The sequence below is a fragment of the Pseudophryne corroboree genome, chromosome 1 (assembly GCF_028390025.1).
Source record: "Pseudophryne corroboree isolate aPseCor3 chromosome 1, aPseCor3.hap2, whole genome shotgun sequence".
NCBI lineage: Eukaryota > Metazoa > Chordata > Amphibia > Anura > Myobatrachidae > Pseudophryne > Pseudophryne corroboree.
This window is the reverse complement of record NC_086444.1, coordinates 812,854,962-812,878,575: the sequence shown is the minus strand read 5'-3', so window position 1 is coordinate 812,878,575 and position 23,614 is coordinate 812,854,962. Positions and strand designations below refer to the sequence as shown.

The 23,614-nt window shown below is 48.1% G+C and overlaps 1 protein-coding gene across 5 annotated transcripts in view; it reads left to right on the top strand.

Moving 5' to 3' along the window:
* The window catches only part of GSTCD (glutathione S-transferase C-terminal domain containing), a 480,201-nt gene that overhangs the window by 38,291 nt on the left and 418,296 nt on the right, over positions 1 to 23,614 (top strand). For 2 of the 5 annotated variants that reach the window (XM_063919316.1, XM_063919310.1), the window contains exon 2: positions 1,371 to 1,450. The exons of 2 other annotated variants lie outside the window; for them this stretch is intronic. The gene's annotated coding sequence lies outside the window, so the exon portion shown is untranslated. The remainder of the gene's footprint in view (positions 1 to 1,370; positions 1,451 to 23,614) is intronic. One more of the 5 variants, XM_063919318.1, reaches the window with a different exon arrangement.

Sequence of the window (23,614 nt, the reverse complement as noted above, 5' to 3'; positions counted from 1 at the left end):
GGTGCCTTGGATTGGTTGTCCAAGACCAATTCAAATGATTTACAGTCAAAGTAATAGACAAAACCAGTGCTTGTGGCTGCCAATCATAAAATATGTGGACAAATACAAGTGAATCCTGTTCCTCATCATATAAATGAACCTAAGGATGACAAATGAATAAAATTTACTTAATTTAATATATATTTTTCTGAATTTCTTTATAAGAAACTTTTGGCCTAGAGGTGCCATGAAAAAAAATTCTGATACTCTAGGGCACCGTGACTCAAAAACGTTTGGGAACCACTGCTTTAGTGGGAATTGAACCCAAGACCTCAGTGCTGTGAGGCTGCAAGCTAACCATTACGCTACCATAATGGTTTTGTGCCAGAATGGCAGAATGTAGAATAATATCTCACATTTAAATTGAAGTGTCTTAACAGACTCATATGGACTCGGGGTCATTCCGAGTTGATTGCTCGCTAGCAACTTTTTGCAGCGCTGCAATCAGGTCAAAACTTGGCAAAACTGCGCATGCGTATGGACCGCAATGCACAGGCGCGTCGTACGGGTACAGAGTGGATCGTTGCTAGGCGATGGATTTAATGAAGTATCCATTCGCACAGCCGATCGCAAGAAGATTGACAGGAAGAAGGCGTTTATGGGTGTCAACTGACCGTTTTCAGGGAGTGGTTGGCAAAACGCAGGCATGTCCAAGTGTTTGCAGGGCAGGTGTCTGACTTCAATTCCGGGACCAGACATACTGAAGTGATCGTAGCGGCTGAGTATGTTCAGACCTATTCAGAAACTGCACAAACTGTTTTTGTACTGCTCGGCTATACAAGCGTTCGCACACTTGCAAAGCAAAAATACACTCCCCTAGAGGCGGCGACTATCTGATCGCAGCGCTGCAAAAAATAGCTAGTGAGCGATCAACTCAGAATGACCCCCTCAGGCAGTTTACCCAGTTGGCTTTTTGTAGTACTGGGTCATATTAAAGGGGAGAATTATTCTTCTGTTGTGGAGGAGTATATCACACTGTTTTAATGTGTTCATATGCACAACCCACGTCATATTTTTGGGTAGCATCATGGTTTGTGTTAAATATTTTGAAACAGCATTTAGGTACATTATATTTTTGTTTGTATTTTTCTGTTCATTCAGAATTCAGGGCAGTAAACTACTTGATTCTGTGGATTATTTCTTGGTGCCTGTAAATATTAAAATTGTTTTGATCAGTAGTGGAATTCCAAGGTGACACTGCAGCTTCTAATTAGCCACAGGGTTCAGCTAAACCCACTGACATATTGTTTGTCTTTGAAATATATATTTTTTTCTCCTGTCTTGGCGGATTAAAGTCTTATTGCTAAAATGTATTTTTTTTTTCTCTTGAGGTTTGCAGTGTTTTCCATCCTTTTCTTTCTGCTTTGTGGACTGTGAACAACATGCGCTGAGGTGGTTCATTAAGCAGCAGGTAAAATTAAGAATCACAGATTAGCGTGGATTTGGCTCACTGACTGCTGAATATTCTTAATGTGCTAATAATACCCTTGTGCCTGACAGTCTATGTTCTGCCGGTTGGGTCCCTAATAATAATGGGATCAACGTCTACAGGCTAAGATTGTGGAACCTATTACGATTAAATATTCCCTGTTATTTATATATTATTAACCTCTCTAAGTTACACCTCATGTGATATGTCACAGATACAGAAATATCTTGCATCATTCAGTCTCTTCTCACTTATTTTATGGCATGAATTCTTACAGGTAGGCCACATAGAAGCTTTATTTGACTAAAATTAAATCAGACTATTTATTTTGTTCTTTAACAATTTTTGTTTCCTGTGGCATTAATAGCTATTCCTCAGACAATTACATTTGTTTGGTAGACCTTTGAAATCTGCCCACTTTTATTACTATTATTATTATTGTTTATTTCTCATACGTCCTAGAGGATGCTGGGGTCACATCAAGAACCATGGGATATAGACGGGATCCACAGGAGACATGGGCACTTTAAGACTTTCAAAGGGGTGTGAACTGGCTCCTCCCTCTATGCCCCTCCTCCAGACTCCAGTTTAGAATATGTGCCCAGGCAGACTGGATGCACACTGAGGAGCTCTACTGAGTTTCTCTGAAAAGACTTTGTTAGGTTTTTTATTTTCAGGGAGCACTGCTGGCAACAGTCTCCCTGCTTCGTGGGACTTAGGGGAGAGAAGTCAGACCTACTTCTGTGAGTTTAAAGGCTCCGCTTCTTTGGCTACAGGACACCATTAGCTCCTGGGGGTCTGATCGCTAGGTACGCCTAGATGCTCGTTCCCAGAGCCCGCCGTCACCCCCTTGCAGAGCCAGAAGTCAGAAGACAGGTGAGTAGAAGAAGATCAGAAGACTTCAGTGACGGCTTTGAGGTACCGGCCGTGTGGGAGCGGCCACGCTGCGCGTCATGCTCCCACACTCAGAGGCACTACAGGGTGCAGGGCGCAGGGGGGGGCGCCCTGGGCAGCATTTTAACCTCAAAATAACTGACTGGCAAGAGCGGACATAGTGCCAGGGCACTGTCCGGATCCCGCCAGTATAAAAAAGTTTTAAAAAAGAGCGGGTCTGAATCGCGCCATTACAGGGGCGGGGCTTAGCACACAGCCTGGCGCCATTTTCTCTACACAGGCTGCAGAGACGCTGGTCCTTCCTCACACTGCTGTACAAGTAACAGGGAGTCTCAGAACCAGGCTTGGAAGAAATCCGTAGAGGATGTGTTGTTTCAAGTCCAGACCCCCTCGGGGTCCCAAAAACGTTAATTTGCCCAGCTGAGAGACACGGATACCGACATGGACACTGACTCAAGTGTCGACTATAGTTATGCCAGATTAGATCCAAAACTGGCAAAGAGCATTCAGTACATGATTGTGGCTATAAAAGACGTATTACATATCACTGAGGACCCTACTGTTCCTGATACTAGGGTCTGTATGTTTAAAGGAAAGAAACCTGTGGTAACGTTTCCTCCCTCTCATGAACTGAACACGCTTTGTGAAAAGGTTTGGTAAAGTCCTGACAAAAAGTTTCAGATTCCCAAAAGGATTGTAGTGACGTATCCGTTTCCCTCTGGGGATAGGGAAAAATGGGAGTCACCACCCATTGTGGACAAAGCTTTGTCACGGCTGTCCAAAAAGGTAGCTCTTCCGTCCCCTGACACGGCAGCCCTAAAGGATCCTGCGGATCGTAGGCAGGAAAATACATTGAAAACCATTTATGTCACCACAGGTACGCTACTCAGACCAGCCATTGCGTCTGCGTGGGTGAGTAGTGCTATCGAAAAATGGGCAGATAACTTGTCATCTGAAATGGTTACCCTAGATAGGGATAGCATTATTTTGACACTAGGTCATATCAGGGACGCTGCAGTCTACCTAAAGGATGCTGTGAGAGATATTGGCCTCTTGGGATCACGGGCCAATGCCATGGCAGTCTCAGCTAGGAGAGCATTGTGGATTCATCAATGGAATGCTGATGCTGACTCTAAGAAAGCTATGGAGTCTCTACCGTATAAGGGTGGTGTGTTGTTTGGTGACGGCCTCGCTGATTTGGTATCTATGGCTACCGCGGGTAAGTCATCATTTTTACCTTATGTGCCTGCACCACAAAAGAAAGCACACCACTATCAGATGCAGTCCTTTCGGCCCAATAAATACAGAAGGGGCCGAGGGTCTTCCATCCTTGCTACGAGAGGAAAGGGAAAAGGTAAACGATCACCGGCCGTAGCCGGTTCCCAGGAGCAGAAGTCCTCCCCGGCTTCTGCCAAGTCCACCGCATGACGCTGGGGCTCCTCTGCGGGAGTCCGCACCGGTGGGGGCATGTCTCAGGCTCTTCAGTCAGTTCTGGGCTCGTTCGGCCTTGGACCCATGGGTTTTAGAAATAGTGTCCCAAGGGTACAAACTGGAGTTTCAAGACGTCCCCCCTCACTGATTTTTCAAATCAGCCTTACCAGCTTCTCTTCCAGACAGGGAGGTGGTATGCGCCGCAATACAAAAATTGTGTCACAATCAAGTCATTGTCAGGGTTCCCCCGTCACAACAGGGAGAAGGCTTTTATTCGAGCCTGTTCGTGGTCCCTAAGTCAGACGGCTCAGTCAGACCAATCCTGAACCTCAAATCCCTCAATTTCTACCTAAAAAAATCAAATTCAAGATGGAATCTCTCCGGGCAGTGATCTCCAGTCTGGAGGAGGGGGATTTTATGGTGTCAGTAGACATAAAGGATGCCTACTTGCATGTTCCCATTTATCCCCCACATCAGGCTTACCTGAGGTTTGCAGTTCGGGATTGCCATTACCAATTTCTGACATTGCCGTTTGGTCTGTCCACGGCTCCGAGGGTTTTCACCAAAGTAATGGCCAAAATGATGGTTCTCCTACACAAACAAGGAGTCACGATTATCCCGTACTTGGACGATCTCCTGATAAAGGCGAGATCCAGGGACCAATTGATGCAGAACATTACGCTTTCCCTGACAATTCTGCAGCAACATGGTTGGCTCCTAAACTTGCCAAAATCACAGTTGGTTCCGACAAGACGGCTGGCGTTTTTGGGAATGATTCTGGACATAGAATTACAGAGAGTCTTTCTTCCAGTGGAAAAGGCTCTGGAAATTCAGAACCTGGTAAAACAAATGCTGAAACCAGCAAGAGTATCGATCCATCAATGCACTCGGTTGCTGGGAAAGATGGTGGCGGCCTACAAGGCCATTCAGTTTGGCAGATTCCATGCCAGAGTTTTTCAGTGGGACCTGTTGGACAAGTGGTCCAGGTCCCATCTGCACATGCACCGAAGGATAACCCTGTCTTCCAAGACCAGAATATCACTCCTGTGGTGGCTGCACAGCTCTCACGTCCTAGAGGGACGCAGGTTCGGGATCCAGGACTGGATCTTAGTGACCACGGATGCGAGTCTCCGAGGCTGGGGAGCAGTCACGCAGGGGGAAAGCTTCCAGGGAAGATGGTCAAGCCAGGAAATGTGTCTACACATAAACGTTCTGGAGTTAAGGGCCATTCACAATGGCCTTCTGCAAGCGGAACATCTTCGCAATCGACCCGTCTTGATTCAGTCGGACAACATAACAGCAGTAGCGTACATAAACTGCCATGGCGGAACAAAGAGCAGAGTGGCAATGGCAGAGGCCACAAAGGTGCTTCGTTGGGCGGAAAGGCATACAAGCGCTCTGTCAGCGATCTTCATTCCATGAGTGGACAACTCGGAAGCAGACTTCCTCAGCAGACACGATCTCCATCCAGGAGAGTGGGGTCTTCATCAAGAGGTCTTTGCAGAAGTAACAAGTCTTTGGGGAATTCCTCAAATAGACATGATGGCGTCTCGCCTCAACAAGAAACTTCAGAGATATTGTTCCAAGTCAAGGGACCCTCAAGCAATAGCAGTGGATGCCCTAGTGACACCGTGGGTGTTTCAGTCGGTGTACGTGTTTCCTCCGCTTCCACTCATTCCAAAAGTGATAAAGATCATAAGAAGAACAAATGTTGGAGCGATCCTCATTGTTCTAGACTGGCCAAGAAGGGCTTGGTATCCGGATCTTCAGGAATTACTCGTAGGAGATCCCTGGCCTCTTCCTCTGAGGGAGGATCTGTTACAGCAGGGGCCGTGTCTGTTCCAAGACTTACCGCGACTTCGTTTGACGGCTTGGAGGTTAAACGCCAGATCCTAGCCCGAAAGGGTATTCCCGAGGAAGTTATCCCCACTCTTATACAGGCCAGGAAGGGAGTAACGTCTAAACATTACCACCGTATTTGGAGAAAATACGTGTCTTGGTGTAAAGGCTCCTACGGAAGAATTTCAGTTAGGACGTTTTCTCCATTTTCTACAAGCCGGTGTGGATGCGGGCCTAAAGTTGGGCTCAATTAAAGTTCAAATTTCAGCTTTATCGGTTTTCTTTCAAAAACAATTGGCCTCCCTTCCAGAAATTCAGACCTTTGTGAAAGGCGTGTTGCACATCCAACCTCCCTTTGTGCCCCCTGTGGCACCATGGGATCTTAACGTGTGGTGCCAGTGGCTACTGACGCCTTGCTGGAATCGAAGTTTCTCGATGTAGTAAGAGCTTTGAAAATTTATGTCGCCAGAACGGCTCAGTTTAGGAAAACAGAGACTGTTTGTCCTGTATGCTCACAATAAAATTGGGGCTCCTGCTTCCAAGCAGACTATTGCGCGCTGGATCTGTCATACGATTCAGCAGGCTAATTCTACGGCTGGATTGCAGTTACCGAAATCGGTGAAGGCCCATTCTACCAGAAAGGTGGGCTCGTCCTGGGCGGCTGCCCGGGGGGTCTCGGCATTACAACTTTGCCGAGCGGCTACTTGGTCGGGTTCAAACACCTTTGCGAAGTTCTACAAGTTTGATACCCTGGCTAATGAGGACCTCATGTTTGGTCTATCGGTGCTGCAGAGTCATCCGCACTCTCCCGCCCGTTCTGGAGCTTTGGTATAACCCCATGGTTCTTGATGTGACCCCAGCATCTTCTAGGATGTATGAGAAAATAGGAATTTAATACCTACCGGTAAATCCTTTTCTCTTAGTCCGTAGAGGATGCTGGGCGCCCGTCCCAGTGCGTACTGTATCTGCAGTTATTAGTTGTGGTTACACACATGTTGTGTTACGTTTATAGTCAGCCTGTTGCTGATGATGTTTATGCCGTTGACTTGCATTGTGTTAAATGCCATGTTGTACGGCGTGCTTGAGGTGTGAGCTGGTATGTATCTCACCTTCGTTTAACAATAAATCCTTTTCCTCTAAATGTCCGTCTCCCTGGGCACAGTTCCTTTAACTGGAGTCTGGAGGAGGGGCATAGAGGGAGGAGCCAGTTCACACCCCTTTGAAAGTCTTAAAGTGCCCATGTCTCCTGTGGATCCCGTCTATACACCATGGTTCTTGATGTGACCCCAGCATCCTCTACGGACTAAGAGAAAAGGATTTACCGGTAGGTATTAAAATCCTATTTTATATGGGCTCACAAGGGTTCCACAGTGCCTAACAAAATACACAAATAAATGAGCAAAACAAGAAAACAATGACTTACAGAACAAGACTATGTAGGGCAATTACATGGTATATACTGTAAACATTGTTTCTCTGACGTCCTAGTGGATGCTGGGGACTCCGTAAGGACCATGGGGAATAGACGGGCTCCGCAGGAGACTGGGCACTCTAAAGAAAGATTCAGGACTATCTGGTGTGCACTGGCTCCTCCCCCTATGACCCTCCTCCAAGCCCCAGTTAGATTTCTGTGCCCGGCCGAGCTGGATGCACACTAGGGGCTCTCCTGAGCTCCTAGAAAGAAAGTATAGTTTAGGTTTTTTATTTTACAGTGAGACCTGCTGGCAACAGGCTCACTGCAGCGAGGGACTAAGGGGAGAAGAAGCGAACCTACCTAACTGGTGGTAGCTTGGGCTTCTTAGGCTACTGGACACCATTAGCTCCAGAGGGATCGAACACAGGACCCGACCTCGTCGTCCGTTCCCGGAGCCGCGCCGCCGTCCCCCTTACAGAGCCAGAAGCAAGAAGGTCCGGAAAATCGGCGGCTGAAGACTTCTGTCTTCCTCCAAGGTAGCGCACAGCACTGCAGCTGTGCACCATTGCTCCTCATGCACACCACACACTTGGGTCACTGATGGGTGCAGGGCGCTGGGGGGGGGGGGGGGCGCCCTGAGAAGCAATAATATACACCTTGGCTGGCAAACTAACACCATATATAGCCCCAGGGGCTATATAGGTGTAAATTAACCCCTGCCAGACGTTTTAAAATAGCGGGAGAAAGCCCGCCGAAAAAGGGGCGGAGCCTTCTCCCTCAGCACACTGACGCCATTTTCCCTCACAGCTTCGCTGGAAGGATCGCTCCCTGGCTCTCCCCTGCAGTCCTGCACTACAGAAAGGGTAAAAAAGAGAGGGGGGGCACAATTTAGGCGCAGTATACAATATATATGCAGCTATAAGGGAAATCACTTTTATAAGGTGATATCCCTGTGATATATAGCGCTCTGGTGTGTGCTGGCATACTCTCCCTCTGTCTCCCCAAAGGGCTTTGTGGGGTCCTGTCCTCTGTCAGAGCATTCCCTGTGTGTGTGCTGTGTGTCGGTACTGCTGTGTCGACATGTATGATGAGGATAATGATGTGGAGGCGGAGCAAATGCCTGTGAATGTGATGTCACCCCCTGCGGGGTCGACACCTGTGTGGATGGACTTATGGAAGGAATTACGTGACAGTGTCAGCTCCTTACATAAAAGGTTTGACGACATAGGACAGCCGGCTTCTCAGCTTGTGCCTGTCCAAGCGTCTCAAATGTCATCAGGGGCTGTAAAACGCCCGCTACCTCAGAGGACAGATACAGATGTCGACACGGATACCGACTCCAGTGTCGACGACGATGAGACTAGTGTACCCTCCAATAGGTCCACCCGTTATATGATTGAGGCAATGAAAAATGTATTACACATTTCTGATAATACCCCAGGTACCACAAAAAAGGGTATTATGTTTGGTGAGAAAAAACTACCAGTAGTTTTTCCTGCATCTGAGGAATTAAATGAGGTGTGTGAGGAAGCGTGGTCTTCCCCAGATAAGAAATTAATAGTTTCTAAACGGTTATTGGCAGCGTACCCTTTCCCGCCAGAGGATAGGTCACGTTGGGAAACACCCCCTAGGGTAGATAAAGTGCTGACACGCTTATCAAAAAAGGTGGCACTACCGTCTCCGGATACGGCCGCCCTAAAGGAACCTGCTGATAGAAAGCAGGAACATACCCTTAAAGCTATATACACACACACCGGCATTATATTGAGACCCGCTATTGCACCGGCTTGGATGTGCAGTGCTGCAGCTGCGTGGTCAGATTCCCTGTCGGATAACATTGATACCATGGATAGGGACAATATTTTGCTGACGATAGAGCATATAAAAGACGCCGTCTTATACATGCGTGATGCACAGAGGGATATTTGCCGGCTGGCATCAAAAATAAGCGCTATGTCCATTGCCGCCAGAAGGGGGTTATGGACTCGGCAATGGTCAGGCGATGCCGACTCGAAGCGGCACATGGAAGTTTTGCCCTATAAAGGGATGGAACTTTTTGGGGATGGTCTGTCAGACCTCGTTTCCACAGCTACTGCTGGGAAATCGACCTTTTTGCCACAGGCTACCCCACAGCAAAAGAAAGCACCGTATTATCAGGTACAGTCCTTTCGGCCCCAGAAAAATAAGAGGGCTAGAGGCTCATCCTTTCTGCCGAGGGGCAGAGGTAGGGGGAAAAAGCTGCAGCACACAGCTAGTTCCCAAGAGCAGAAGTCCTCCCCTGCGTCCGGTAAGTCCACAGCATGACGCTGGGGCTGCTCAGGCGGACCCGGGTACGGTGGGGGCCCGTCTCAGGAATTTCAGCACACAGTGGGCTCTCTAACAGGTGGATCCCTGGGTCCTTCAAGTAGTGTCTCAGGGGTACAGGCTGGAATTCGAGACGTCTCTCCCCTGCCGTTTCCTTAAATCTGCCTTACCGGCAACTCCCTCTGCCAGGGAGGCAGTGTTGGTGGCTATTCAAAAACTATATTCACAGAAAGTGATTGTCAAGGTACCCCTCCTTCAACAGGGAAAGGGTTACTATTCCACAATGTTTGTGGTACCGAAACCGGACGGTTCGGTGAGACCCATCTTAAATTTAAAAGCCTTGAACACTTATATCAAAAGGTTCAAGTTCAAGATGGAATCGCTCAGGGCGGTTATTGCGAGCCTGGACGAGGGGGATTACATGGTCTCCCTGGACATCAAGGATGCGTACCTGCATGTCCCTATTTACCCTCCGCACCAGGAGTACCTCAGATTTGTGGTACAGGACTGTCACTATCAGTTCCAGACGCTGCCGTTTGGGTTATCCACGGCACCGAGGGTCTTTACCAAGGTAATGGCCGAAATGATGATACTCCTTCGCAAGAAGGGAGTTTTAATTATCCCATACTTGGACGATCTCCTGATAAAGGCGAGGTCCAGAGAACAGTTGGTAGTGGGGGTAGCACTTTCTCGGGAAGTGCTACAACAGCACGGCTGGATTCTCAATATTCCAAAGTCACAGCTGGTCCCGACGACACGTCTTCTGTTCCTGGGAATGATTCTGGAAACAGACCAGAAAAGAGTGTTTCTTCCAGTGGAAAAAGCCGAGGAGTTGTCATCTCTAGTCAGAGACATCCTAAAACCAGGACAGGTGTCGGTACATCAATGCACACGAGTCCTGGGAAAAATGGTAGCTTCGTACGAAGCAATCCCATTCGGAAGGTTCCACGCAAGGATGTTCCAGTGGGACCTGTTGGACAAATGGTCCGGGTCCCATCTCCAGATGCAACAGCGGATAACCCTGTCGGCAAGGACCAAGGTGTCGCTGCTGTGGTGGCTGCAGAGGGCTCATCTACTAGAGGGCCGCAGATTCGGAATACAGGACTGGGTCCTGGTGACCACGGATGCCAGCCTTCGGGGCTGGGGTGCAGTCACACAGGGAAGAAATTTCCAAGGACTGTGGTCAAATCGGGAGATTTCGCTTCACATAAATATTCTGGAGCTAAGGGCCATTTACAATGCCCTAAGCCAAGCAAGGCCCCTGCTTCAGAACCAGCCTGTACTGATCCAATCAGACAACATCACGGCGGTCGCCCATGTAAACAGACAGTGCGGCACAAGAAGCAGGATGGCGATGGCAGAAGCCACAAAGATTCTCCGATGGGCAGAGAATCATGTGTTGGCACTGACAGCAGTGTTCATTCCGGGAGTGGACAACTGGGAAGCAGACTTCCTCAGCAGGCACGACCTCCACCCGGGAGAATGGGGACTTCATCCAGAAGTCTTCCAAATGCTGGTAGACCGTTGGGAAAGACCACAGGTGGACATGATGGCGTCCCGCCTCAACAAAAAGTTGAAAAGATATTGCGCCAGGTCAAGGGACCCTCAGGCGATCGCTGTGGACGCTCTAGTGACACCGTGGGTGTACCAGTCGGTTTATGTGTTTCCTCCTCTGCCTCTCATTCCCAAGGTACTGAGAATAATAAGAAAGCGAGGAGTGAAAACTATACTCTTGGTTCCGGATTGGCCAAGAAGAGCTTGGTACCCGGAACTTCAAGAGATGCTTGCAGAGGACCCTTGGCCTCTGCCGCTCAGACAAGACCTGCTGCAGCAGGGACCCTGTCTGTTCCAAGACTTACCGCGGCTACGTTTGACGGCACGGCGGTTGAACACCGGATCTTAAAGGAAAAGGGCATTCCGGAGGAAGTCATCCCTACCCTGATCAAAGCCAGGAAGGATGTCACCGCAAAACATTATCACCGCATTTGGCGAAAATATGTTGCTTGGTGTGAGGCCAAGAAGGCCCCGGCGGTGGAATTTCAGCTGGGTCGATTCCTGCATTTCCTGCAAGCAGGGGTGACGTTGGGCCTCAAATTGGGGTCCATTAAGGTCCAGATTTCGGCTCTGTCGATTTTCTTCCAAAAAGAACTGGCTTCACTGCCTGAAGTTCAGACGTTTGTCAAAGGAGTTCTGCATATTCAGCCTCCTTTTGTGGCCCCAGTGGCACCTTGGGATCTCAATGTGGTTTTGGAATTCCTGAAATCACATTGGTTCGAGCCACTTAAGACTGTGGATTTGAAATATCTCACGTGGAAAGTGGTCATGTTGTTGGCCCTGGCTTCGGCCAGGCGAGTATCAGAATTGGCGGCTTTGTCTTGTAAAAGTCATCTGATTTTCCATATGGATAGGGCAGAGTTGAGGAATCAGTTTCTCCCGAAGGTGGTCTCAGCTTTTCACTTGAACCAACCTATTGTGGTGCCTGCGGCTACTAGGGACTTGGAGGATTCCAAGTTACTGGACGTAGTCAGGGCCCTGAAAATGTATGTTTCCAGGACGGCTGGAGTCAGGAAGACTGACTCGCTGTTTATCCTGTATGCACCCAACAAGCTGGGTGCTCCTGCTTCTAAGCAGTCTATCGCGCGCTGGATTTGTAGCACTATTCAGCTGGCGCATTCTGCGGTGGGATTACCGCAGCCTAAATCAGTGAAAGCCCATTCCACAAGGAAGGTGGGCTCATCTTGGGCGGCTGCCCGAGGGGTCTCTGCTTTACAACTTTGCCGAGCTGCTACTTGGTCAGGGGCAAACACGTTTGCAAAATTCTACAAATTTGATACCCTGGCTGAGGAGGACCTGGAGTTCTCTCATTCGGTGCTGCAGAGTCATCCGCACTCTCCCGCCCGTTTGGGAGCTTTGGTATAATCCCCATGGTCCTTACGGAGTCCCCAGCATCCACTAGGACGTCAGAGAAAATAAGAATTTACTCTCCGGTAATTCTATTTCTCGTAGTCCGTAGTGGATGCTGGGCGCCCATCCCAAGTGCGGATTGTCTGCAATACTTGTAAATAGTTATTGTTACTATAATCGGGTTGTTATTGCGAGCCATCGGTTCAGAGGCTCCATTGTTATCATACTGTTAACCGGGGTTCCTATCACGAGTTATATGGTGTGATTGGTGTGGCTGGTATGAGTCTTACCCGGGATTCAAAAATCCTTCCTTATTGTGTCAGCTCTTCCGGGCACAGTTCCTATCTGAGGCTTGGAAGAGGGTCATAGGGGGAGGAGCCAGTGCACACCAGATAGTCCTGAATCTTTCTTTAGAGTGCCCAGTCTCCTGCGGAGCCCGTCTATTCCCCATGGTCCTTACGGAGTCCCCAGCATCCACTACGGACTACGAGAAATAGAATTACCGGTGAGTAAATTCTTATTTTCATCAGGGTGGCAGAAACCGAAGGTTAAGTGCCATTGGAGGGAGTAGGAAGTAGTCTGAGAGATTGAAGCATATGAGGGGAGGTGGCTCTGCTTGTGAGTGCTTACAAGCACATCAAGGATCAAGAGGTGATGTTAATCCTAGTGGCTCCGGTCTGACTGGCCTCGCAGGACATGGTATGTTAACATTTTAAAATGTTGACAGGTCCCAGGTAGAGTGTTACACCAGGCTTGCTACAACAAGGATCATTTCTACACATGGACCTTCCCTGGTTGGCTTTAATAGCCTGGCTTTTGAAAGCTAAATGGTTTTCTCCCTCTGTAGTGTCTACTATGTTACGATCCAGGAAACTGTTTTCTCTAACATCCTAGTGGATGCTGGGGACTCCGTAAGGACCATGGGGAATAGACGGGCTCCGCAGGAGACATGGGCACTTTAAGAAATAATTTATATTCTGGTGTGCTCTGGCTCCTCCCTCTATGTCCCTCCTCCAGACCTCAGTTTGAATCTGTGCCCGGACGAGCTGGGTGCTGTTCAGTGAGCTCTCCTGAGCTTGCTGTAAGAAAGTATTTTGTTAGGTTTTTTATTTTCAGGGAGCTCTGCTGGCAACAGACTCCCTGCATCGTGGGACAGAGGGGAGAGAAGCAGCCCTACTCTCTGAAGATAGGTCCTGCTTCTTAGGCTACTGGACACCATTAGCTCCAGGGGGATCGTACACAGGATCTCACCCTCGTCGTCCGATCCCAGAGCCGCGCCGCCGCCCCCCTCGCAGAGCCGGAAGACAGAAGCCGGGTGAGCATAAGAAGCAAGACGACATCGAAATCGGCGGCAGAAGACTCCAGACTTCACTGAGGTAGCGCACAGCACTGCAGCTGTGCGCCATTGCTCCCACACACACCTCACATACTCCGGTCACTGTAAGGGTGCAGGGCGCAGGGGGGGGGCGCCCTGGGCAGCAATTGGGACCTCTTTGGCAAAAAGTACACATATATACAGTTGGGCACTGTATATATGTATGAGCCCCCGCCAAAAATTGTACATTGAAGCGGGACAGAAGCCCGCCGCTGAGGGGGCGGGGCTTCTTCCTCAGCACTCACCAGCGCCATTTTTTCTCCACAGCTCAGCTGAGAGGAAGCTCCCCAGGCTCTCCCCTGCAGATACACGGTAGAAGAGGGTAAAAAGAGAGGGGGGGCACATAATTAGGCGCAAAAATCAATATAAACAGCGGCTACTGGGTTAACATTAAGTTACTGTGTTATTCCTGGGTTATATAGCGCTGGGGTGTGTGCTGGCATACTCTCTCTCTGTCTCTCCAAAGAGCCTTGTGGGGGAACTGTCTTCAAAAAGAGCATTCCCTGTGTGTGTGGTGTGTCGGTACGCTTGTGTCGACATGTTTGACGAGGAGGAAGGCTATGTGGAAACAGAGCGGGAGCAAATGAATGTGGTGTCTCCGCCGACGGCACCGACACCTGATTGGATGGATATGTGGAAGGTTTTAAATGATAATGTTAATTTCTTGCATAAAAGGTTGGATAAAGCTGAAGCCTTAGGACAGTCAGGGTCTCAGCCCGTGCCTGATCCTATGTCGCAGAGGCCGTCAGGGTCTCAGAAGCGCCCACTATCCCAAATTGTTGACACAGATACCGACATGGATTCTGACTCCAGTGTCGATTACGATGATGCAAAGTTACAGCCTAAATTGGCTAAATCCATCCGTTATATGATTATAGCAATTAAGGATGTGTTGCACATCACAGAGGAAACCCCAGTCCCTGACAAGAGGGTTCATATGTATGGGGAAAAAAGGCAGGTGGTGACCTTTCCGCCTTCACACGAGCTAAATGAGTTATGTGAAAAGGCTTGGGAATCTCCAGATAAAAAAACTGCAGATTTCCAAACGGATGCTTATGGCGTACCCTTTCCCGCCAACGGACAGGTTACGCTGGGAATCCTCCCCTAGGGTGGACAAAGCTCTAACACGCTTATCCAAGAGGGTAGCCCTGCCGTCACAGGATACGGCCACCCTCAAAGATGCTGCGGATAGAAAGCAAGAGGGTACCCTGAAGTCCATTTATACGCATTCAGGTACCTTACTGAGGCCAGCGATCGCGTCGGCCTGGGTGTGTAGTGCTGTAGCAGCATGGACAGACACCCTGTCTGAGGAACTTGATACCTTAGACAAGGATACTATATTAATGACCCTGGGGCATATAAAAGACGCTGTCCTTTTATATGAGAGATGCTCAAAGAGAAATTAGTCTACTGGGTTCTAGAATAAATGCTATGTCAATTTCTGCCAGAAGGGTCCGGTGGACTCGGCAATGGACAGGTGATGCCGACTCAAAAAGGCACATGGAGGTTTTGCCTTACAAGGGTGAGGAATTGTTTGGGGAGGGTCTCTCGGACCTGGTCTCCACAGCTACTGCTGGAAAGTCAAATTTTTTGCCATATGTTTTCTCACAACCTAAGAAAGCACCGTATTACCAAAGCAGTTCTTTTGAGCACAAAGAGGCAAGAAAGTCCGAGGTGCGTCCTTTCTTGCCAGGGGCAGGGGCAGAGGAAAGAAGCTGCACAACACAGCTAGTTCCCAGGAACAGAAGTCCTCCCCGGCTTCCGCAAAATCCACCGCATGACGCTGGGGCTCCACAGGCGGAGCTAGGCCCGGTGGGGGCGCGTCTCCGAAATTTCAACCACAAGTGGGTTTACTCCCAGTTGGATCCCTGGGCAATAGATATTGTGTCTCAGGGATACAAGCTGGAATTCGAAGAGATGCCCCCTCACCGATACCTCAAATCGGCCCTGCCAGCTTCCCCCCTCGAGAGGGAAATAGTGTTAACTGCAATTCACAAATTGTATCTTCAACAGGTGGTGGTCAAGGTTCCCCTCCTTCAACAAGGAAGGGGTTATTATTCGACCATGTTTGTAGTACCGAAACCGGACGGTTCAGTCAGACCCATATTGAATTTAAAATCCCTGAACATATACCTGAAAAGGTTCAAGTTCAAGATGGAATCGCTCAGAGCGGTCATCGCAAGCCTGGAAGGTGGGGATTTTATGGTGTCTCTGGACATAAAGGATGCATACCTTCATGTCCCCATTTATCCACCTCATCAGGCGTACCTCAGATTTGTGGTACAGGATTGTCATTACCAATTTCAGACGTTGCCGTTTGGTCTCTCCACGGCACCGAGAATATTTACCAAGGTAATGGCGGAAATGATGGTACTCCTGCGGAAGCAAGGGGTCACAATTATCCCATACTTGGACGATCTCCTCATAAAAGCGAGGTCAAGAGAGCAGTTGCTGATCAGCGTAGCACGCTCTCTGGAAGTGTTACGACAACACGGCTGGATTCTAAATATTCCAAAGTCGCAGCTGATTCCTACAACTCGTCTGCCTTTCCTGGGCATGATTCTGGACACAGACCAGAAAAGGGTTTATCTCCCGATGGAGAAAGCTCAGGAACTCATGACACTGGTCAGAAACCTATTAAAACCAAAACAGGTGTCGGTGCATCACTGCACGCGAGTCCTGGGAAAGATGGTGGCATCATACGAGGCCATTCCCTTCGGCAGGTTCCATGCGAGGACCTTTCAATGGGACTTACTGGACAAATGGTCCGGATCACATCTTCACATGCATCGGTTAATCACCCTATCCCTCAGGGCCAGGGTGTCTCTCCTGTGGTTCCTGCAGAGTGCTCACCTTCTCGAGGGCCGCAGATTCGGCATTCAGGACTGGGTCCTGGTGACCACGGATGCAAGCCTCCGAGAGTGGGGGTCAGTCACACAGGGAAGAAATTTCCAAGGTCTGTGGTCAAGTCAGGAGACTTGCCTTCACATCAACATCCTGGAACTAAGGGCCATATACAACGCCCTACGTCAAGCGGAGACCCTGCTTCGCGACCAACCGGTTCTGATTCAGTCCGACAACATCACCGCAGTGGCTCATGTAAATCGCCAAGGCGGCACAAGGAGCAGGGTGGCGATGGTGGAAGCCACCAGAATTCTTCGCTGGGCGGAGAATCACGTAAGCGCACTGTCAGCAGTGTTCATTCCGGGAGTGGACAACTGGGAAGCAGACTTCCTCAGCAGACACGACCTCCACCCGGGAGAGTGGGGACTTCATCAAGAAGTCTACACGCAGATTGCATGTCGGTGGGAACTGCCACAGGTGGACATGATGGCATCCCGCCTCAACAAAAAGCTACAGAGGTATTGCGCCAGGTCAAGAGACCCTCAGGCGATAGCTGTGGACGCACTGGTGACACCGTGAGTGTTCCAGTCGGTCTATGTATTTCCTCCTCTTCCTCTCATACCCAAGGTGTTGAGAATCATAAGAAAAAGAGGAGTGAGAACAATACTCATTGTTCCGGATTGGCCAAGAAGGACTTGCTATCAAGATCTGCAAGAAATGCTCACAGAGGACCCGTGGCCTCTGCCTCTAAGACAGGACTTGTTACAACAGGGGTCCTGTCTGTTCCAAGACTTACCGCGGCTGCGTTTGACGGCATGGCGGTTGAACGCCGGATCCTAGCAGAAAAAGGCATTCCGGATGAGGTTATTCCTACGCTAGGAAGGACGTGACGGCTCAACATTATCACCGTATATGGCGAAAATATGTTGCTTGGTGTGAGGCCAGGAATGCCCCTACGGAGGAATTCCAGCTGGGCCGTTTTCTTCACTTCCTACAGTCGGGAGTGACTTTGGGCCTAAAATTGGGTTCCAATAAGGTCCAGATTTCGGCCCTGTCCATTTTCTTTCAAAAAGAACTGGCTTCTCTACCTGAAGTTCAGACGTTTGTAAAGGGAGTGCTGCATTTTCAGCCCCCTTTTGTGCCTCCAGTGGCACCTTGGGATCTTAACGTGGTGTTGAGTTTCCTGAAATCACACTGGTTTGAACCACTTAAAACCGTGGAGTTAAAATATCTCACGTGGAAGGTGGTCATGCTATTAGCCTTGGCTTCGGCTAGGCGTGTGTCAAAATTAGCGGCTTTGTCACATAAAAGTCCCTATCTGGTTTTCCATATGGATAGAGCGAATTGCGGACCCGTCCACAATTTCTGCCAAAAGTGGTGTCATCTTTTCATATTAACCAACCTATTGTGGTGCCTGTGGCTACTCGTGACTTGGAGGATTCCGAGTTACTGGACGTGGTCAGGGCTTTGAAGGTTTATGTAGCCAGAACGGCTAGAGTCAGGAAAACTGTTTATCCTGTATGCATCCAACAAGCTGGGTGCTCCTGCTTCAAAGCAAACTATTGCTCGCTGGATCTGTAACACGATTCAGCAGGCTCATTCTACGGCTGGATTGCCGCTGCCAAAATCAGTAAAAGCCCATTCCACAAGGAAGGTGGGCTCTTCTTGGGCGGCTGCCCGAGGGGTCTCGGCATTACAGCTTTGCCGAGCGGCTACTTGGTCGGGTTTAAACACTTTTGCAAAGTTCTACAAGTTTGATACCCTGGCTGAGGAGGACCTTGTGTTTGCTCAATCGGTGCTGCAGAGTCATCCGCACTCTCCCGCCCGTTTGGGAGCTTTGGTATAATCCCCATGGTCCTTACGGAGTCCCCAGCATCCACTAGGACGTTAGAGAAAACAAGATTTTACTTACCGGTAAATCTATTTCTCGTAGTCCGTAGTGGATGCTGGGCGCCCGTCCCAAGTGCGGACTTCTTCTGCAATGCTTGTATATAGTTATTGCTTAAATAAGGGTTATGTTATAGTTGCATCAGGGTTGAACTGATGCTCTGTTGTTGTTCATACTGTTAACTGGGTAAGGTTATCACAAGTTATACGGTGTGATTGGTGTGGCTGGTATGTATCTTGCCCTGGATTATCAAAATCCTTTCCTTGTACTGTCAGCTCTTCCGGGCACAGTTTCTCTAACTGAGGTCTGGAGGAGGGACATAGAGGGAGGAGCCAGAGCACACCAGAATATAAATTCTTCTTAAAGTGCCCATGTCTCCTGCGGAGCCCGTCTATTCCCCATGGTCCTTACGGAGTCCCCAGCATCCACTACGGACTACGAGAAATAGATTTACCGGTAAGTAAAATCTTATTTTTGTCATGCAATTACCGCAGGATATGGAAACCCTACATCTTGTGGTGTAAACAAAGATGGGTTCATACGTCCATGTTTTGCCTCTCTTGGTTTTTGGCCTTCCTTCAGAGCGGTTTGGAAGCCAGTTTAAAACTTTGAAATTACAGATTTTGTCCCTGTCAATTCATTTCCAAAGGAGTTTGGCCCTTCTTCCAGATGTCTGAACCTTTTTACAGGGTGTGATGTGTTTTCAGCCACTGTTTTGTCCAACAGTAGCACTGTGGGAGCTTAATCTGGTCCTATATGCTCTCAAGCAGGCTCCATTGGATCTTCAATTCGTTATTTGGAAACTGGTCTTCCTTATGGCTATTGCCTCAACTCGGAAACACGCAGAGCTAGGGACTTTGTCTTGTAAGCCGCCTTTTCTTGTCTTCCATGACGATAGAGCGGTTCTCTATTTGGTTCCTACGTTCCAGTTGAGAGTTGTTTCGGTTTTCCACTTAAACAAAGAAATTAGTTTTCTGGTTTTTCCTCCATCGACTTCCCGGGAACGGGATGATCTGGCTCTGCTAGATGTAATCCGAGCTCCGTGAATTTACTTGCACAAGACTTCTTCTGTCTGCCACACAGATTCTCTGCCTTTTCTTTACGACACACATAAACACAGTTGGCCAGCTACAAAGCAGACTATTGCACGTTGGATCAGCTCGGTCATCACTCGAGCCTATATCGGGGCTCGACAAATCTTTTCAAAATCTTGGAGCCAGCTTAAAAGTTTAGGAGCCAAACTATCTGCTGCAACCAAAATATATGAAAACTTCTATAGAACACCATTCATGCCCCTTCAATGCCCCTTGGACTTCCTCACATGCCATCAGACCCAATACGTGCCCGTCTCCGGTGCCACCAACTCATAGTGTGCCACACTGCATATCCTCCAATATATAATATGCCACACCACAGTGCATGCAAATACATAGTATGCCACCACCCAACACACTACATCACACCATGCTATTGAGCTGGGGCAAGGAGGGGGTTAGGGGCAGACACCACTAGGAGTAGGTAGGTGGTAAGGGTAAATAATAGTTGGGGCAGTACTGCGGGCATGGAAAGGGTAAGGATAGATAGCAGCTGAGGCAATACTGGGGTGGCAAGGAGTGGGTTAGGGGTAGTTAGTGCGGGGGTAGGGAGGGGATAAAGGTAGATAGCAGCTGGTTCAGTACTGGGGATATAGTGGGGGTTAGAGGTAGGCAGTGCTAAGAGTAAGGAGGGCGTAAGGGTAGATAGCAGCTGGAGGAGTACTGGGGGCAAGTATAGGGCTTGGGGCAGGCAGTGCTGGTGGCATTTTCACTGTTATTACACAGGAAAAGTGTTAGTATAGCTGTCTCTAACTTTCCGTACTCCATGCTTGCTGTCAATGTCCAGATTGTGTGTTCTTCTATAAGTTCCCTATGGATGCATTGGATGCTGGGGAGCAGTATGTGGACAGAGTCTGGACCCACAGCACCAGTCAGATGAATCAGGTGCAGCTCACCTCTTCCCTGTCTCAGATGGCACCAGGCAGTGTAGTGTGAGGAAGGTGCCCAATTTGCAGCTCTGGTATTAAATGTGGCACCTTTCCCCAGCTTTCATGGCTGAGATGTAAGGGGAAGGGGGGTGGCTACAGTGTAAGCTCTCAGAGGAGGAGGAGGGAATTGGGAGCTCCAGCAAAATGCCCCACTTTCCCTCTGCCACACAATGAAGGGGACAAACCAAGCCACCAACCTCCACAGCCACTCCTGTGCACAAAGCACACCTGCCCCAGCAATACCCACCACACATAGACCCTCTTACCAGAGAGCTCAATGCAGCCGGAGTTGGGAAAGAGGTCAGGATGGACAGGAGTTAACGCGGACCAGGCTGTGCATGAAATGGCCGCTGCAATGATACAGACACGCCCAAGAGCTGGATCTGCTTCTTCCCTCCCTGCATAAAATCTGGTCACCAGGAAGCAGAATCTGGTCAGCCCTGGCCTATACTAGTGCAGTGCCAGATCGATTATCCGCATATTCCATTAGGGTGGTGGCGACCACCTGGGCAGCGCGACACACTGGCTTCGGAAGACCAGGTCTGTTGTGCAGCTACCTGATCCTCTAGCCACGTGTTTTCATATTTTTGTCTTTGGGGATGTTCACTTTGGCTGTACAGTTCTCCGGTTTGTCAGCCTGAGTGTTCCCTCCCCTAGGGACAGCTGTTGAACGTCCAATGATCCAATGTCCTGCTAGTCTTGCTGAAAGAGAAAATAGGATTTTTGGTCACTTGACGTTGAATCCTTTTCTCTGAAGCGGGTTGTGGGACACTGCATTCCCTCCCTCATGCTCAGTCGTGCAAGGTTTAGGTTCTTTTCTCTCCTGGTTTGTTTGATTGTTCTACCAGTTTTTTCTGGGTTACTGCTACTCCCTACCGGACACTCTTAAATAAGTACTGGCATTATGGGGTTGCAGAGGGGAGGAGATTACATTTTAAAGTTACAGTTGTTTAAGTGCCATGCTCCAGCGGAACCTGCAATCCTGTGGTCCAGTGTCCCACAGCCTGCTCCAGAGAAAAGTATTCAATGGTACGTGACCAAAAACCTTATTATTTTAACATTTTATTATTTTAATGATGGGCCAACAGTGATCACTGATGTAAAACTACTAATTGTTTGGAAGTGCTCAAGCTAAAGTAGGGGGGTCAGTCTAATTGTGGAAACTCTTATTGTATGAATTTTTGAATTAGTGACTCACTCCTTTGCCCATATGCTGTCAAATCACTCCAGTCCTGATTGTGATTAAGATGTCTGTGAGTTTATGCCAAGGATTTGGTGACCTTTTTGTGCCTATAGTTTCCTTTCTGTTCTTTGCCCAGTCCAGCCATGCTGTGGATTGAGATAGAGAGCTTGTGAAAAGGAGGCTGGCTGAAATTGAACAATAAACGTTCGTGGATTAGACAGGCTATTGACTTGCTAGTAAACTGGCTGTATCACCTCTCTCGGTTGACTGGCTGAGTTTATAAAAAGATCAATGTGAGACATAATCGTGCCAATGGAAGGGAAACCTATCTATTGCATTCATTCTGCACACGTAAAACAAAGCCTGCTGTGATAGCACAATATATGCTTATGCATGGGACTCACGTTGTGTATTTCGTTTTTTCCCACCTTGAGAACTGATAACAATGGGGATTATTGAACAGGCTCGCTCAGCGGTGCCAGTCTATCTAATTTCTAAGTAATGTTCAGCAGGGTCAACTAGAACTATTTACTAGAAGGGACATACCATTTAGGAATAATTAAATACTTTGCTATGTAATAATAGCATCTGCAGGAGGGCTCATTTACAGGCTATCCGGTCTTTAGGTCGACACTCATTAGGTTGACATGGCAAAGGTCAACATGAGTTTTTCACATTTAAAACTTTTTTTTGAACATTTTCATACTTTACGATCCACGTGGACTACAATTGGTAATAGTTATGCTTGCCCGTAGCATGGCGAGCCTTGCGAGGGGGCACGGTGCACTAATTGGGGTTCCCGATCACTTTACAAAGAAAACGCCAAAAATAAATAAAAAAACTAATGTCGACCTTTTTCCATGTCGAACTAATAGCCATCTCAGTAAAAAATGGTGATCACCAGCGCTAAGTTGTATAGAATATATACAATATAATAAACTAGTTAAATCAATAGAAAATCTAGGACGGTAGGTTATGTTGAAAAAGTATATATAGTATATTTTTTTTTTTTTGAAAATATGTTTATTAGTTTTTCCACATAGAGACATAAAGAGAGAAAAAGGCAGAGAAACAATGCAGTACAAAGTGCATGTAAAATGCTTATACTTATGGATTACATAATAGGCAACAAAGGTGTGGCATAGTATCAAACATCACCACTACCCCTGGTGGTGTGTATAGGAGCGAGCAGTGCAGAGGACCATATCAAAGCATCAGCAGTGATGATTATAAACAGCATTTTAGGCCTATAATATATTATTGAAGAAGAACTGCACATTGTCACATATGTGCCAAACCAAAATCAACTAGACAATCATAGAGAAAAAGAAAGAAGAAAGAAAGACAACAAAGACATGGATAAGAAGTGTGAGGGAGGAGGGGGGGGGGGGGGGGGGGTTGCAGATGTCTAACAAATATTCATCGTACATGATAAGGCACATTCCTAGGGACTGTGGGGATCAAATCGCTCAGTATCAAGGTACGAAAGCGAGCATCACCCTGATGCTGAAGGTGGATCATCACCAATAGGGATACCTAGTCTGCGGTAAGATTCCCAACTAAGGGAATCAAACAATTTCAGTATATGAGTTCGTTGTGGGGGTAGAAGAGAGTCAATGTATAGTCCCCATTTCTTATAAAAGCGCAAAGCGTTGCGGTCAAGGTCTGGGAGAGTTGATTGGCGTTCAAAGTATAGTGTATTAGTAAGTAAAGACATATATAGTATATTTAATAAGAACAATATCTTAAAATCACAGATGTCTTTACAACACAATTAAAAAACATGGATTATTCATAGGTAGTGACACATCCACATGTCCCCTCAATAAGAGATTATATCATACCCCGGCTAGGACTCCCTCTGGAATTATGTCCATAAAGATTGCTGGAGAATTGATGAAAACAGTGGAGTTCAGAATGTCCCTTTTCTCTGACGTCCTAGTGGATGCTGGGAACTCCGTAAGCACCATGGGGAATAGCGGCTCCGCAGGAGACTGGGCACAAAAGTAAAGCTTTAGGACTACCTGGTGTGCACTGGCTCCTCCCC